The 16,300-nt window shown below is 41.5% G+C and overlaps 1 non-coding gene across 1 annotated transcript; it reads left to right on the top strand.

The window, feature by feature from the left end:
- Positions 1-1,759: 1,759 nt before the first annotated feature.
- On the top strand, positions 1,760-1,896 carry LOC119938258. The gene has a single exon (XR_005454384.1). It is a non-coding gene; the product is annotated as a small nucleolar RNA SNORA7 (small nucleolar RNA).
- Positions 1,897-16,300: the final 14,404 nt, after the last annotated feature.

Genomic DNA, 16,300 nt, shown 5'->3' on the forward strand with positions numbered 1-16,300 from the left:
AAATGTTATATAAATCTATTAATCTAGGAGAAGATTAACATTATGAAGAATAATTCAAGATAGCAGTGAAGTATCAACAAGAGATTAAACAAGCTTGCTAATTTCAAAGATTCAAGAAAACAGTCAGGTTGCTGGTTCAGACAGAGATATGATGCATTTTATCAATATTTGAAGCATTTGAATTGCCTTTTTCATTTTCTTTGGTGATCGTGAAAATACTTGAATAAATGCACTTAAACAGAGGCAGTGTGGTTTAGTGGAAAGACAATGGCCTTGAAAGTCAGATGATCTGGTCTCTACTCCCAGGTACTTCTTTACATTTCATGACTAATGAATTAAGATCTCTTGTTTTTATCAGTCAGTCATAGAGGCCAGAAATTTTCCTTTTCCTGCCTTTTCCACAACTGTTATTTACAGCGTATTAAAGGATTCACAATGAGGATAAAATTGAAAAAAAACTTGAAATGTGAATTGAAATTTCAAATTGAAAAAAAATTGTGAACTGCTGAGTTAACCAAGAAACTGATATTTGGTGATTAAATATTTTATTGCTTGGTTAAAATGACTATCTGGAGCAAACTAAAATAAATGGATTTTTGAAGAAAATGTCTTAAGAAATTCCCCCTTTTTGATATCAATTTTGAAAACAACAAATTAATTAGGTTTTGTTTTTTATTCATTTAGGTGACCATTGATTAAGATCAGCACGTATTTGTCTTGACCATGTAAAACATGATTTTTCTCTGTGTACCAGCTCACTTTGTTGATTAAATTTAACCTCTGCATTTTCCAGTTTCTCTTCCCTCTTTAGAAACTGAAACATACCAAAGCATAACTCTTTCATTCATTCTTTGTATTCCAAATGCAATTACTACCTGGCATTCTATATTGAAACTGGAGACTGTGACTGCAGACAGGAAAACAAAATAAGTACGGGGACTCAAACAGTTTCTTGATGGGATGGGAACTGAATTAATTGTGCCCAAGGCAGTGTGGAGCCCCTCACTTTCAGGATTGAGAGAGTCAAGAGGAAATTGAAGTCAGTTCTACAGTGAAAATTTCCTGCCCGGCTCCATAGGGCGCTTGTATTTTCAGGATGGAAATGTCTATTTGTTACATTTGCTTTAAACCTTTTAGAAAATGGGGCTTCACATCTTCATGCTACTATTGTTTTGATTCTTTTGCTAAACCATCTTGAAATCTGTGGACCTCCTTTTGAAAAGCACTGTCCTAGAATCTTGTGTTATTTTGTCTACGATTGATTAATCAGTGGCAATCAATAGTTGGTATTTAATAGTAATTAATAATTATGGTATTTGTTAAGAGTTTACTATGTGCCAAGCACTGTTATTGAACACTTGATGTGTGCAATGCATTGTACTAAAACCTTGAGAGTACAACAGAGTTCTCAGAAATGTTTCCTGCCCAGAATGAGCTTACAGTCTAGAGGAGACAGACCTTAATATAAATAAGTAATCTGTAATATAGAATTCTGCTCCGAGGAGGCAAAATTCATTCATTCATTCATTCAATCGTATTTATTGAGGGCTTACTCTGTGCAGAACACTGTACTAAGCACTTGGGAAGTACAAGTTGGCAACATATAGAGATGGTCCATACCTGACCTTGGGCAAGTGTGGTAGTCTTGACCAGAGCAACTCCATTTTGTCGGCCAGAGCCACCATGTGCTTGCTGGGAGCACATCAAATCCACTTAAATTCTCTGTGCCTCAGTTACCTCATCTGTAAAATAGGGAATTTCCCTCTCGGGATCGCACCTGGGTGTTTCCAGTACTCTACCAGTCTCGTCTATGGGAGGGAGAGTCAAGCAGAGGCCTACCCATTTCATTCCTAGCTTGCGCAGAGGCTAGCGAGTGGAAGACAATCTGCTACAAGTCAAAACTCACCTGAGCTGGACAGCAGCGGCATGGAGAAAGTCAAGGGCGGAGAGTGGAGCTTACTATGCAGAAGGCGGAAATGGTCAACCACTTCCGTATTTTTACCAAGAAAACTCTACGGATCCACTACCAGAATGATTGCAGATGGACGTTGGGCATTCTGGGAGCGATGTATCCATGGAATCGCTCTGGGTCGGAGACGACTCAGCAGCATAAGACAAGACAATATATAGTTTAAATACATTAATGCTGTGGGGTTGAGGGTGGGGTGAATATCAAACACCTATAGGTCACAGATCCAAGTGCATATCTGGATAAATTCATTTGACTTCCCATGTTCTTCCTCCTCCCCTCATTGCCAGTACTGAAGCTTATGAAAGAGCAGGAAGGAAGTGGCAGAAGAGACGGAAAAGAGAGCATGACCCAGCACAAAAAGACCATGAGAGCCAAAGAAAAGGAAAAAACAAAAATCCCCAAGATGCTTGAGTCTGTGAGTTATTTGCCCTTTGTTGGTTCAGCCAAGAGAAGGACTGACTGGTTCTACCCAAGATTTATATCAGTTTTAAATACAATACCTGGAATTGAGATCGTGATGTCCGAACTGCTCAGTTTACCTTGAAATTACGTCAGCTGCTCTTGCACAACTTTTACTGCCTGACACATATTTTACACATTAATTATTCCAAAAAAGTATTAAGAAACAGTTGATGAACCTTAATTAAAAACTTGTTATGCTGCCTGAACCTAAGATTCTATAGTTGTGAACTATAATATGTAATTAACAAAGACCCAACTGAGAGTGAAGTTCAGCTTCATTCATTCATTCAGTTGTATTTATTGAGTGCTTTCAGTGTGCGGACCACTGTACTAAGTACTTGGGTGGGTGTATATCATTATAAAATTTATGATGATATTTGTTAAATGCTTACTAGGTATAAAGTATTAAGCACTAAGTAGAGGTACTGATTTTAGTATTTATTAAGTTCTTACTCTGGGCAGAGCGCAAGACAAAGTGCTGGGAAAGAATACACAGATCAGAATTAGACATAATCCCTGTCCCTCAGAAGTTGAGATCCGAATCCCTGTTCCAAATGGGGCTCAGTCACCTTCCTATGTCCTTGATCTTGGAATAAAATGTTGAAACCTACATCTCCCAGCATTTCTTTCTATCACTCCCTTCCAGAGCACAGAGGTTTGCAGCACTGAATTATTTTCCTCATACCCTTGGAAATTCCAGCTGAAATCAATACGATTTAAATTGGCCAATCTAATACATTAAACAATATTCAGGTCACATAGCCTTATTAGATTGATTGCAAACTCCTTGAGGTAAAGGAATGTGTGTTCATCCAATCACATTTACTGAGCACTTACTGTGTGCAGAGCACTGTACTAAGCGCTTGGGAAATACAAGTCGGCAACATATAGAGACGGTCCCTACCCAACAACAGGCTCACAGTCTAGAAGGGGGAGACAGACAACAAAACAAAACATGTAGACAGGTGTCAAAATTGTTTCACTCTTACTTGGTGCTACCAAGAGTCTGCAGGACTCAGCACACTGTAGTTTTTTAATAAATATTTGTGAATGCATTTTAAATTCTTGAATTTGCAGGCTTAGGCTATACCATGCTCAGATATAATCCCACACAATTAAGAAATTGTAGTACAAATGATTCAGAATGTGGGCAGACTTTAAACTCACACTGCACATCCTAGTTCCTTGAAGAGAATTAATTGATCAGTTAATCAATCAGTCGTATTTACTGAACACTTACTGTGTGTATTCATTCATTCATTCAATCATATTTATTGAGCACTTACTGTGTGCAGAGTACTGTACTAAGTGCTTGGGAAGTAGAAGTTGGCAACATATAGAGACGGTTCCTACTCAACAATGGGCTCACAGTCTAGAAGGGGGAGATAGGCAACAAAACAAAGCATATTAACAAAATAAAATAAATAGAATAGATATGTACAAATAAAATAGAGTAATAGTGTAGTGTAATGTATTGCTCTTGGAAGAGATCCCTACCCCTGAGTCGCTTACAGTATAGTGAAAAGAAAGAAGGATGGTATTTGTTTTTCCCCTTACTTAAATTGGTCCCAGGAAATAGATTCCTGGAGTTGTAGCCAATGTAATTTTTCATGTCAGGCTTGACCATGTCTTTAAAACACTTTCTTTGCCCTCCTCCTGAATGCACTCCAACACCTGGGTAGGTAAAATAAGATTTGCCTTGATAGTCTACAATCGAGCATCCACAATGTTGAGGCCTGCTCAGAGTTGCGGTGTCATTTAACATACAAATATTTTTAGCAGGTCTGTTTATTGAACATCCACTCCACACAGATACATAATTCTAAACCAGGAAGTCTTTCAAACAAAAGTCTGGTCTGTCTGGCAGGAAAACCTAACTGGAGTTTGTGGAGAGAATAAACTCTCTCACATTCTTTTTTTGTGTTTTTTTTCTTTTTGTTTTATTTTGTTATATGGCATTTTTTAAGTGCTTACTATGTGCTGTGCACTGTACTAAGCTCTGGGGTAGATATAAGCTAGATTGGACACAGTCCATGTTGCACATGGGGTTCACAGTCTTAATTGTGAGATGAGGGAAATGAGATTCAGAGAAGTTAAGTGAGTTACCCAAGGTCACACAGCAGAAAAGTAGCCGAGCAGCCAGGTCTTCTAACTACTAGACCTGTGTTCTTTCCAATAAGTCCTGCTGCTTACTTCTATAGAACTTCTCTTACATCACTATGCTCGAGTTCAAACTCATAGGAAATAGCAAGCATCAGAGAAGCAGCATGGAAGAGCACGGACTTTGGAATCAGAGGTCATGGGTTCAAATCTCGGCTCCGCCAATTGTCAGCTGTGTGACTTTGGGCAAGTCAGTTCACTTCTCTGGGCCTCAGTTCCCTCATCCGTAAAATGGGGATTTGTCCCGAGGTGACCCTAGGGTACTGGCCATCTCAAGGTCAAAAGCTATCTCGTGACCACCTGAGCCAGCAGGCGGAACTCGGAAGTGAGGGTGGGATACCGCCCCCATGACCAAATCTGCTAGATTGACAGCCCAAGCTGGGAATACAGAAGGTGTCCCTCGCCCCCGTGCCAATCAAATTAGGTATGGAGGAGGCGGGGAGGGCAGAGATTGGATAGACAGAGGCCAGAAGCTGGAATGGCCTAGGGGCACAGGCAATAAATACCTGTCGCCTCTGACCTTTGGGGTCAGAACACCAGGACACGCAGCAGCAGGAGCAGCCACCGCTGCAGCAGCAGCAGCAGCCCACGTGTCTCTCCCTGCCCAGAAGGCCAGACGCCCGCTCTACAACCAGAACCAACACACTGAGGCAAGGGCTGCGGGATGGGTGAGTGTCTCGTGGGTGGGACCCAGGTATCCCGCTGCTGATGGGAATTATGAGTGGATTTCTCCCATGTAGGGAGAGCACATTGTGAGAGCTAGCCGCCCACCACGTGCGCGGGTAATGTAATGAATTCTTCCCATGTGGGAAAGTGGATTCTTCCCGAGTGGGAAGTGCACATGGGTGAGAGTTAACCAACTCACCCACGTGCGGTTAATGGATGATTGTGTTCCTCCCGTGTAGGGAAGCTCTAATATTGTTAATTGATTATATTCCTCCGAAAGGGAAGCTCAATCCATTGTGCCTAAACAATTACATAAATTCAATTCACCTCGCGGAATAAATTTTATATAAAACTTAGGCTTTCCGTCCCCGGCCTCTCTCTCTCTCTCTCGCCTCGCCGATCACTGAACGAACCCGTCCCCGGACGACGGGTGACAGGATTAAGACTGTGAGCCCCCCATGGGGCAACCGATCACCTTGTAACTCCCCCAGTGCTTAGAACAGTGCTTTGCACATAGTAAGCGCTTAATAAATGGCATTATTATTATTATTATTATTCCAGAAAATTGATTTTTTTATTGACAACAGTACTTGAAAATTCAACTGAGAAAAAATTATGTTTCAGACTGCATTAACTCAGTACTACTCATCAGTCAATCAATCAATCATATTTATTGAGCGCTTATTGTGTGTGTGTGTGTATGTGTGTGCAGAGCACTATTCTAAGCGTTTGAAAGACTACATCATTACAGAGTCGGTAGACACATTCCTTGCCCACACAAGCTTACACTCCAGAGGGAAGACAGACACTAATATAAATAAATAAGTTATGGATAACTACATAAGTGTTGTGGAGCTGAAGGAGGGGCAAATAAAGCATGCCAAGGATGTATGTGCCCACACTGTGACAGAGTCCCTGGCCTTTGATCGATCTCATTAGCCATCTTGGGTTCTTTAGATGACATCCATAGAAGGTGTCATCTGATTAGTGGAAAGAGCCTGGGCTTGGGAGTCAGAGGTCATGGGTTCCAATCCTGGCTCCACCACTTGTCTGCTGTGTGACTTTGGACAAGTCACTTGACTTCTCTGTGCCTTAGTTACCTCATCTACAAAATGGGGCTTAACATTGTGAGCCCCATGTGGGCTGATCACCTTTTATCCCCCAGCGCTTAGAACAGTGCTTTTCACCTAGTAAGCACTTAACAAATACCATTATTATTATTATTAATAAACAAATGTCATTATTATTATTATTATTATTATTTTAACAAGTGATTTGAAAGAGCATCTAAAATTTGAAGAAAAAGTTTTTCCACAGTTTGTTATGGCATTTCCCCTGAATTTTATTTCCATTCTATTAGAAACACACACTACAAAATTCAATTTCCTTAAAATGAGTTGTCCCAAAAGCCCTTTTCTCAATTGATTGGAAAACTGAAAAAAATTCCTAAAGCTGCTGCCAATAAATCATAAGTAAAAATTTGTGAGCCTTTCCATTATCAACAAAAACTCTCATACCTGACCACTCAGAAATCTCAGTTTTCTTGATTTTTTTCCATGACACCCTCTTTTACCTATGTAATAACCCTACAACATGAAATTCTAGCTACTTGAAGTGACATGGCTCACTGTAATGTGGATGAGCTCGCAAGATGCTAGGACATCATTCAGGTAGCCTCTCGGTCAGGTTGTTATGAAAAAATAGCCTACGTAATAATAATGCCGGTATTTGTTAAGCACTTACTATCTGTGAAGCACTCTTCTGAGCACTGGGAGGGATACAAAATGATCAGATTGTTCCACGTGGGGCTCACAGTCTTCATCCCCATTTTACAGATGAGGTAACTGAGGCACAGAGAAGTTAAGTGACTTAACCAAAGTCACACAGCAGACAAGTAGCAGAGTTGGGATTGGAACCCACAACCTCTGACTCCCAAGCCGGTGCTCTTTCCACTAAGCCACGTTGCTTTTCTACATGGGTTAGACTGAGTTCAGCCTCTATCCCCCAAACTTAAAACAAGTAATTCATAATCGCCTTTAGTCAGAAGAAGCATATGCTTGATAGTAGAGAGTTGTGGAAGGGTGATAATAGAAACCTTAACATTTTAACACACTCTGCATGCATAATATATATTATGTGTATTATTAGCTACTAGCTCTTGCCCCAGTCTTTTGTTCACAACCTTTCTCCTTCATGATCTACTTCCCTCTTCCAGCATGCATTAGACCATGACTCTTCCCAGTGGATACACAAGTAATCTGTGCCTGGTAAAGTATAAAGGACCAAGAGTAGGCATGGAACGTCTCTGCCAACTCTGATATATTATGCTCTCCCAAGTTTTTTTTTTTAGTAGAGTGCTCTGCACACAGTAAATATGATTGATTGATTGAGTCAAATGAATGGTCCCCAGGGGTGTTTTGCTCGCAGACACACAACAAACAGGTGGCAGAGCCAGGATTAGAACCCAGGTCCTTTAACTCCCAGGCACATGTTCTTTCCACTAGGTCATGCTGCTTTACAACAACGGGCGGAAAGGTGCCGGTAGAGGCTGATACCAATTGTGCCACTCACCAGGGGGTCTGGGACCATGCAAAACCTGTCCTTCCACTGAGTTTCCCATCACTGTAAAAAACGTAACCATCTTTCCTGTTTCACAGGCCCGTAACCTTGGTGTAATCCTCGGCTCATCTCTCTCATTCAGAGGCTGATACCAATTGTGCCACTCACCAGGGGGTCTGGGACCACGCAAAACCTATCCTTCCACTGACTTTCCCATCACTGTAAAAAACATAACCATCTTCCCTGTCTCACAAGCCTGTAACCTTGGTGTAATCCTCGGCTCATCTCTTTCATTCACCCACATATTCAATTTGTTATCCAAATCCTGTCGGTTCAACCTTCACGACATCACCAAAATCCACCCTGTCCTCTCCATCTAAACTGCTACTATGGTAATCAAACCACTTATCCTATCCCGTCTAGATTACTGCATTAGCCTCCTCAATTACCTCCCTGCCTCCCCACTCCAGTCCATACTTCAGTCTCCTGTCTAGATAATTTTTCTACAAAGATGTTCAGTCTGTATTCCCACTGCTCAAGAACCTCCAGTGGTTGTTATCCACTTCAAACAGAAACTCTTTATCCATAGGCTTTATAGCACTCAATCATCTTCACATACAACTTCACTTTTGTAATGCCAACCTACTTACTGTATTTCATTCTTGTCTACCTCTCTGCCACCCTCTTGCTCAGGTAGTGCCTCAGGCCTGGAACATCCTCCCATTTCGTATGTGACAAATGATCATTTTCCCCACCTTTAAAGCCTTCTTGGGGAAGCACCACGGTTTAGTGGATTCTAATCTCGGCTCCACCACTTGACTGCTCTGTGACCTTGAGAAAGTCACTTCACTTCTCTGTGCCTGAGTTGCCTCAGTTGCTAAGTGGGGACTAAAATTGTGAAGCCATGTGAGACAGGGATTGTGTCCAACCTGCTTAATAATAATAATTAATAATAATTATGGTATGTTTAAGCACTTACTATGTGCCAAGCACTGTTCTAAGTGCTGGGGTAGATACATGGTAATCAGGTTGTCGCACATGGGGTTCAGTCTTAATCCTCATTTTACAGATGAGGTAACTGATTAGCTTGTATCTACACAGTGCTTAGAATATTATAATTCTAATTCTAACATTATTATTATTATTATTATTGTTATTCTTAAAAGCACATTTCCTCCAAGAGGGCTTCTCCAACTACGACTTCATTTCCACTTCTCCCACTCCCTTCTTTGTCACTCTGGTACTTGGATTTTCACTTTTAATTCACTCTTCCCTCAACTCCACAGCCCTTACGTACATATATGTAATTTATTTATTCATATTAATATCTGTATCCCCTTATAGCGGATTATCATCTCTACGCTGATGACACCCAGATCTACATCTCTGCCCCTGCTCTCTCCCCCTCCCTCCAGGCTCGCATCTCCTCCTGCCTTCAGGACATCTCCATCTGGATGTCCGCCCGCCACCTAAAGCTCAACATGTCAAAGACTGAGCTCCTTGTCTTCCCTCCCAAACCTTGTCCTCTCCCTGACTTTCCCATCTCTGTTGACGGCACTACCATCCTTCCCGTCTCACAAGCCCGCAACCTTGGTGTCATCCTCGACTCCGCTCTCTCATTCACCCCTCACATCCAAGCCGTCACCAAAACCTGCTGGTCTCAGCTCCGCAACATTGCCAAGATCCGCCCTTTCCTCTCCATCCAAACCGCTACCCTGCTAATTCAAGCTCTCATCCTATCCCGTCTGGACTACTGCACTAGCCTTCTCTCTGATCTCCCATCCTCGTGTCTCTCTCCACTTCAATCCATACTTCATGCTGCTGCCCGGATTATCTTTGTCCAGAAACGCTCTGGACATATTACTCCCCTCCTCAAAAACCTCCAATGGCTACCGATCAATCTGCGCATCAGGCAGAAACTCCTCACCCTGGGCTTCAAGGCTCTCCATCACCTCGCCCCCTCCTACCTCACCTCCCTTCTCTCCTTCTACTGCCCAGCCCGCACCCTCCGCTCCTCCACCACTAATCTCCTCACTGTACCTCACTCTCGCCTGTCCCACCATCGACCCCCGGCCCACGTCATCCCCCGGGCCTGGAATGCCCTCCCTCTGCCCATCCGCCAAGCTAGCTCTCTTCCTCCCTTCAAGGCCCTGCTGAGAGCTCACCTCCTCCAGGAGGCCTTCCCAGACTGAGCCCCTTCTTTCCTCTCCCCCTCGTCCCCCTCTCCATCCTCCCGTCTTACCTCCTTCCCTTCCCCACAGCACCTGTATATATGTATATATGGTTGTACATATTTATTACTCTATTTATCTATTTATTTATTTATTTTACTTGTACATTTCTATCCTACTTATTTTATTTTGTTGGTATGTTTGGTTCTGTTCTCTTTCTCCCCCTTTTAGACTGTGAGCCCACTGTTGGGTAGGGACTGTCTCTATGTGATGCCAATTTGTACTTCCCAAGCGCTTAGTACAGTGCTCTGCACATAGTAAGCGCTCAATAAATACGATTGATTGATTGATTGATTGATTGATCCTCTAAAGTATAAGCTCATTGTGGGCAGGGAACATGTTTACAAACTCTTATATTGTTAGATTGTACTCTCTCAAGCACATAGTAGAGTGCTTGCATGCAGTGAATGCTCAATAAATACATTTGGTTGATTGAATGGTCAGGGACTGTTTCTACTAATTCTGTTGTATTGTAGTTTCCCAAATGTTAGTACAGTGTTTGTCTCACTGTAAGCACTCAGTAAATATGATTGATTGATTAGTTGCTGAAGGTCAGCCTGCCCTCCTTTGCGGGGGACCTTTGTTGCCCATAAACAACATCCCATGTTCTGCTGTTTGAGAGGAAATAGGACAAGGGTGGATGTGGGGCTGGTGGGAGACAGGGGTAGCCTGAGGCTCAGGTGGACCTGTGTGTGTGGATCGGGGGGAAGGTGGGTATACATATCTTGGGGTGGAGGAGGCATGTGATATTTTTCTCTGTCTTCAGAGTTTCTGTTTGGTGAAGCTTTAACTCTAAAGCTCATAAAAGAAGTTGAAAGAACACAGTCTTGTTTTTTAAAAAATATGGATAATTTTTAGGTAATAGTGGCAGCACAGTGGGACACACGAAGGTAGAGAGGAAGACAGAGAACGTGTTTGTGAAAAATCAAAATCAGTGTCCTTCCGCTCTACCTCAGTAATCTCCTCTTGGTGGAACTGGAGTCACTCCAGCCTCAGACCCACTGCCACCATCACCACCTCCGCTCCTAGCTCCTTACCCCGACTGACTCCATACAGCAAAACTCCATGGTGTCCAGATGGCTTGTGACTTTTTGTTCTTTAGGAGGTGGTGGGAGTGGCAGCTCAGAGGGCTGGCTGATGCTCCTGGATGGATAGGTGAGGTAACCAGAAGCCTAACCCTGCCTCTTTCTCTCTTCTCCGCTCTCAACTATCTCTGCCTAACCCCTGCTGTACAAGAGGAGAGCCAGCCCCAAAAAGTGCAGGGCTGTGAAAAAGCATATTTCATAAATAATCAAATAATCTTGGAGGACTTCACTGTCCATAAAAAAGCACTTGGTTCAGAGAACCTTCCTACCTTCAAACTCCCTCCTGAAATCCTACCTTCTCCAGAAGGCTTACATTAATCAATTTTTCTTTTCCCAGAAAACATCCTCCTCACGTCACGGCACTTTTGCACAATCTCTGACTTGTGCAGTCATAGCACGTGCGGAATTTCTGGACACAGTGATTTATATATGTCCCCAGATTTAAACCTTATTGGCTGTACTTCCCAAGTGCCTAGCACAGTGTTCTTCACAGAGTGGGTTCTTATTAAATACGAATGAATGAAGCACTAGGGCTCACAAATTATAGAGGTAAAGGGACAGTATTATATAGTTTGTTTAAAAAAATGCGAATTTATATGTAGGGTGGTTAAAAAATGTACATGGCCAACTTCCTGTTCTGCCTGGTATTCTCTTCCAGTTGAATCATTTCGGTGCTAATATTTTTTGTTCTATGTAGAGGCTGCCTCTTTATTTGAAACCCGTCCCTTGGTATCTCAATCTCCACAAAGCATCTGTTCCATAGAGGGGCTTCTCAGGCATTTTGTTCTTATCTATTCTCTTCTCAGGACCATATCTGAATACAGACCAATCTGAAATCAGAATAATGAAGGAAGAGAATGTGGTCCATCTTTCCCTCCAAGAGCACTAACTCTACCTTTTTTTGATGAATAATTACTCGTTGCTTGAAAATTACTATTTCTTCTGAAAAAAGGATATGGAAGCAGGGTATGACATACTTTTTTTCCTAATGACTTTTGAGTATTGAGTTTTAAGTTAAGGGACACTTACTTTTATCAATCATATGCATTATCTATATAACAGAAACTTTGTAGTTATCTCCTCTCAGCTTTATAAATAATTCAGAGAGCAATTTCAGTTTTCCTTTTCCATCACTGCATATTCCTTCTAAATGGGAAATGGGCTGTATATTTGACATATGTAGATATTAAAAAATTTATACCACACAAAATATCTAGTAATGCCTCATTGTAAAAATGCTTTAGTGGTGCAGATTAAAAAAGAATTCTGCATTATGCCATCACAGATTTAGGCATTTAATAGGACCCTCATGAGGCTTTGGAAAATGGGTTTCAATAACTGAGATGCCATCAATAAAATTAGTCCCGTGAACTGCTTAGCAACTACCTGCTGGAAACCTGAATCTTGTACCAGGCTAAGGTGTTTGAATTCCAATTTGTTACAGCTGTCCTGGTTGCTATTTCTGATTTGACAATGAATTACTACGTATTGTGTGCACATGGTAAACAGGGAGTATGTTGAAAACGATTCATACATTTTACTTGGGTCATAATGACACTAGAGTTAAGTGATTAGTTAACCAGGTAATAAAGGGAGATTGTGCTAATGGTACTTTCTATTGCAGTTCAGCATGGTTGGCTAATAAATAGTGAATGAGGTTGAAGCAGACAGATTGGATTTGACCTGGAATGCCTTTTAATGCCTTCCTGTGGCTGCCACCTGACTGACCAGTTGGTTTGCCCATTTGTCATCTACTGGTGGCTTGTACTTTCCCATTCCCTCCTCAGCTGGGCATGCCATTTGGATTTATGGTTGTCCGCAGCTTCAAGGCAATGAAGAAAGCAATGAGATAAGAGAAGGGGAGAGTGAGGTGGAAAAGCCAAAATTGTTCCCTGAAAAATCAGGGAAATGTGTTAGATCACAATTTCTCTATCAGGCCCGAGATATAGCTGGTGGCATATGCCAGAAAAATATTGTTTTATACAAGGGGTCATCCTCTAAATGTTATTCTGGCATTGGGTGTTTGGTAAATTTTAGTACATGTGTACTTCATAATATTTACATTCTTACCTGTTTCCACAATATCAGTAGCAAATCTATGCCAAAAGTTTGCTAATGTGATTTTTAAAAATTTAAAATGAAGTATTAAAAACAATTTGAAAAATCTACAACAATATGACAATGGCAGAGAAAACGCATGTTCCATATGCCATCGGTGTTGTAAGTTTGCAAAACTGGAGCCTGAATCAAACAGGCAGGGCCTGTGGGCAACCTGATTTACTTTTAAGTCCTTAACAAATGCCACAATTATTGTTATTATACAGCTCGATGCTGTGGCTTGCTTGTTTAATCATATCGTAGGTCTGTTTTACCTGTCAATGCAGAGCAGCTACTGATGTTGTCTGCCAGAAAATTTAAACACAACTGAGAAAGCAGCATGGCCCATTAATAATAATATTAATAATAATGGATTTGTTAAGTGCTTACTATGTGCAAAGCACTGTTCTAAGCGCTGGGGAGGATACAAGGTGATCAGCTTTTCCCATGTGGGGCTCACAGTCTTAATCCCCATTTTACAGATGAGGGAACTGAGGCACAGAGAAGTGAAGTGACTTGCCCAAAGTCACATAGCTGACGAGTGGCAGAGCTGGGATTTGAAGCCATGACCTCTGACTCTTAAGCCTGTGCTCTTTCCACTGAGCCATGCTGCTTCTCTATGGAAAGTGGATGGATCTAAGAGTCATAAGCCCTGGGTTCTGAAGCAGTGTGGCTCAGTGGAAAGAGCCCGGGCTTTGGAGTCAGAGGTGATGCGTTCAAATCCCGGCTCTGCCAACTGCCAGCTGCGTGACTTTGAGCAAATCACTTAACTTCTTTGTGCCTCAGTTACCTCATCTGTAAAATGGGGATTAAAACTGTGAGCCCCCCATGGGACAACCTGATCACCTTGTAACCTCCCCAGTGCTTAGAATGGTGCTTTGCACATAGTACGTGCTTAACAAATTCCATCATTATTATTATTATTACTATGAATCCCCACTCTGCCCCTTGCCTGACGTGTGACTTTGCAAATCATTTAACTCCTCTGAGCCTCAGTTACCTCATATGTAAAATGGGAATCAAATGCCTATTCTGTCTCCCATGTAGACTGTAAGTCTTTGTAGAAAAGGGACTTGTGTCTGATCGGATTATTTTGCATTCATCCTAGTATTTATGGAGCACCCAGTATATACAGAGTACTCTATTAAGTATTTTGGACAAGAAGCGGCATAGAAAAAGCACGGTCCTGGAGGCAGGAGATAGGAAGATAGATCAACTATATCTCTACAAATTATAATGAAACAAATGTATTTTGACATAATTGTAAACTATATTTTAATTGAAGTGTATCTGGTAACTCCTCACTATTGGCTTCAAAGCTCTCCATCACCTTGCCCCTTCTTACCTCACCTCCCTCCACATCCTACATCTGGCCTGGAATGCCCTCCCTCCTTAAATCTGCCAAACTAGCAAATGTCCCCTCTTCAAAGCCCTACTGAAAGCTCACCTCCTCCCAGAGGCTTTCCCACACTAAGCCCCCATTTTCCTCTACCTTCCCTCCCTTCCCCATCACCCCAACTCACTCCCTTTGCTCTCCCTGCCCTGCCCCACAGCATTTATGTATATATGTACATATTTATGATTATAATTCTATTTTTTATTAATGATGCATATTTATCTATAACACCATTTATTTATAATGATGCTACTGATGCCTGTTTACTTGTTTTGTTGTCCGCCTCCTCCCTTCTACACTGTGAGCCCATTGTGAACAGTGATTGTCTCTTTTTGTTGCTGAATTTTACTTCCTAAGCACTTACTAAAGTGCTCTGCACACGGTAAGCACTCAATAAATATGATTGAATGAGTGAATTCATTCATTCATTCATTCAATTGTATTTATTGAGTGCTTAATTTGTGCAGAGCACTGTACTGAGCGCTTGGGAAGTACAAGTTGGCAACATATAGAGACGGTCCCTACTCAACAATGGGACAGTAACCTAATGACAGGAGTTTTGTAAATAGATCTGGCTGGAGGAAGGGTGAATAATAGTGATTCCTAGGTATTTTGTTCATTCTTACCCTCAAAAACCTCAAATGGCTACCCATCTCTCTCCACATCAAGCAGTTTTTTTTTTATGTTTAGCTTCAAGGCTCTCCATCAGCTTCCTCTATCTTTCGTATCAGTTCTCTACCTCAGCTCCACTCCACAACAAGCACTTTTCACTCCTCCTGCTATCACCAAAGTGTAACTTGTTTTTGACAATCTCACCTCATTCATGCCATTCTCCTGCCCTGTAACTCCCTCTCCCCTCAAATATGCAAGACCATAACTCACCTCATCCTTAAAATAATAATAATAACAATAATAATAATAATAACAATAATAGCAACAGCGTGACTCAGTGAAAAGAGCACAGGCTTTGGAGCCAGAGGTCATGGGTTCAAATCCCAGCTCTGCCACTTGTCAGCTGTGTGACTTTGGGCAAGTCACTTAACTTATCTGTGCCTCAGTTCCCTCATTTGTAAAATGGGGATTAAGACTGTGAGCCCCCCGTGGGACAACCTGATCACCTTGCAACCTCCCCAGCACTTAGAACAGTGCTTTGTACATAGTAAGTACCTAATAAATGCCATTATTATTATTATTATTATTATTAATTTTTGAATGCTTACTATGTAGCAAGTACTGCACTCAGCAATGTGGTATATATAAGATAATTGTGTTGTACACAGTCCATGGCCCACGTGGGGCTCACAGTCTAAGTAAAACCCTCCTAAAATCACACTTATGTAGAGTCTTCCCTAAAAAAACCATCACAACAACCTACCAGCTCCCACTCTAATTCTTATCTTCAACAATCATATACATATATATGTATATATGTATATATATTATATTCATTCACTTATTTACATAGATAATTATTTGTTCATCTATTTCATCCTCATATTTTTGCTACAACTACTCTGTCCTTGTTCTTTTTCCTGCTCTTATAGTTCATAAATAATTTGTTTCTGTTTTCCCCATTAAATACCAAGTTTTTCAAGGCATGGAATGGGATCACATTGTTGTACTTTCCCAATTGCTTAGAACAGTACTCAGCACTCCGTAGGCACTCAATAAA

This window comes from Tachyglossus aculeatus, chromosome 1 (genome assembly GCF_015852505.1).
Source record: "Tachyglossus aculeatus isolate mTacAcu1 chromosome 1, mTacAcu1.pri, whole genome shotgun sequence".
Taxonomy (NCBI): domain Eukaryota; kingdom Metazoa; phylum Chordata; class Mammalia; order Monotremata; family Tachyglossidae; genus Tachyglossus; species Tachyglossus aculeatus.